The sequence below is a fragment of the Ovis canadensis genome, chromosome 11 (assembly GCF_042477335.2).
Source record: "Ovis canadensis isolate MfBH-ARS-UI-01 breed Bighorn chromosome 11, ARS-UI_OviCan_v2, whole genome shotgun sequence".
In the NCBI taxonomy this organism is placed as follows: Eukaryota; Metazoa; Chordata; class Mammalia; order Artiodactyla; family Bovidae; genus Ovis; species Ovis canadensis.
The window spans coordinates 53693692-53695970 of NC_091255.1; positions in this window are offsets into that span (position 1 = coordinate 53693692).

Below are 2279 nucleotides of genomic sequence, written 5' to 3' on the forward strand. Positions count from 1 at the left end.
CCCTCCCCTTTCCAATCATTCTCTTCAGTGTTGAGCATTTTGATAGCTCCCTGGTGCCTCAGAAACACCGCAATAAATTCTTATCTTGGCAGACAGAGCCCTGCTTACTGGTTACATCTATGGCCACGTTCCCCATCCTGACTACAGTAATTGTAGTTCTCCCCTGAAGTGCCTTTGTGTTCTCTGGCCTTTGCATGCACTGTTCCCTATGCTTCAAACACCCTTCCTTCTGCCTCAAGCCTGATGAAATCATTCAAGTTTCATTCTGGTTTCACCTCTCTTGGGGAGTGCCCCTGACACCTGTGCTGGATCAGGACTCTTCCCCTGTACTCCTGTGGCACCTGGTGCTCTTTCTCAGCACTTTTCACATGTATCTCAATTCTCTGCCCACCAGCCCAAGGGCAGGAGTTGTGTCTTTCATCCTTGTATCTTCCTAGAATCAAATCAATAACTGGTATAAGGTGCATGCATGCTCAGTCGTGTCCAACTGTTTGTGACCACATGGATTGTAGCCCGCCAGGCTCCTCTGTCCATGGGCTTTCTTAGGCAAGAATTCTGGAGTGGGTTGCCATATCCTTCTCCAGGGGATCTTCCCTACCCAGGGATCAAACCCATACCTGCTGCATGAGCAAGCAGATTCTTTACCACTGAGCCACATGAGAAGCCTTGACTGCTATAAGGTAGGTACTTGTTAATGTTAATACCTTGAAATAAACTCCATTTAATCAACTCATTCTTCTAATTACGGACTTTCCTGGTGGCTCAGATGGTAAAGTGTCTGCCTGCAATGCAGAAGACCTGGGTTTGATCCCTGGGTCGGGAAGATCCCCTGGAGAAAGACATGGCAACCCACGCCAGTATTCTTGCCTGGAAAATCCCATGGATGGAGGAGCCTGGTAGGCTACAGTCCATGGGGTTGCAAAGAGTCAGACATGACTAGAGACTTCATTTCTCCTATTTATTCCATCTGCCTGCCATTTCAGAAGCTCAGAATTGTCTGAAAGTTGACTTTTAGGCAATTATAAACAGTCTGCCTCAGAGGAGCCATTCCTGCTGAAAGACTCATCACTTGAAATTGGTGCAGAGTACTAAACAAAATACCTCCTCTTAAGGCACTTTCACAACAGTTTCTCATTCTGTGCTTGTCACCACCCGGTTGGAGGCAGGACAGGCATCACCATCCTGGTTTTCTAGACAAGCATCTTGAGCTTCAGAGGTTAACTTGCTTGCCTAAACTGACCGTGGGAGAGGGGAACTAGGTCCAGGCTGTGGTCTCACACTGCCCTCCAAGGAGCTGCTCTGTCATCCTGCCTTTTTGACTCAAAGAGGGCCTTGCACAGATAAGTAAAACACCCCTGAAGGATTCTGCTTTGGACAGCAACAAAACCCTAGTCACCACCCCCTCAAAGCCGGAGAAACATAATCTCATCGCCTCTGGGTTTTCTCCCCAGCCCCTTCGATTAAAGCTGAGCAGACAGGATGACATTTCTGAATTCAGAAGCTGCAGTGAGTTGAGAAAAACAAGCATCTGCGGCCCCTTCCAGGACCCACCAGGTGGAGGAGATGTTGCCCCGGGTCCTATAGGAGGTGGGGAGAGTTCTCCAGGAAGCTGCCCTACAGAGAGAGTCCATCAGCAAATTGTCTCCTGTAGCCATAACAGCCAGGAGCAAGGTTGAGGGGAGTGGGGTTTGGTCCTAGGAGAGCCCTGTATTGTAAACAGGATAAAAGGGGCTGCAAAGCCCCACTTATCATTGACTAATGTGCCCCCAGGTCATTGGGGAGCTGGACCCCCACCAGCAGCCCTGAGGGAGTGAAAGAGAATTCCCGATTAACCCCATCACCTGTGAGTGGAGCCAGGGCAAAGGTCTGCCTTTCCTCTTACTAAGTGATTTCCGTGGTGGCATTCGTGGAGCTCTACATGGTTTCTAGGAAGCCCCTTCCGAGACTGGAGAAACGTCTTCTGAGCCCCATGCTCTCGGGGGCCACCTGGAGCAGGGTGCATGTGGGGGCATCTTTGGAAGGTGAGGAGGTCAGAGGAAGGCAGAGGTAGCTGGAGGCTGGGAGCAGTTTCAGGGGAGAGTGGTGGTCTCTTTGCCACTGTAGGGGAGAAGGAGACTTGGGGATCAGGACATGGAGCAATGGGTTGGCTTAATTTAGACCTGAGAGATTGACCAAGGGCTTGGTCTCTCTGGGCTGTAAGGATTTCATTCATTCCTTACAACCCCTTTTGTGTGCAGGTATCTTAAGTCATAGAGGAGAAAACTAGAGGTTCAGAGAGG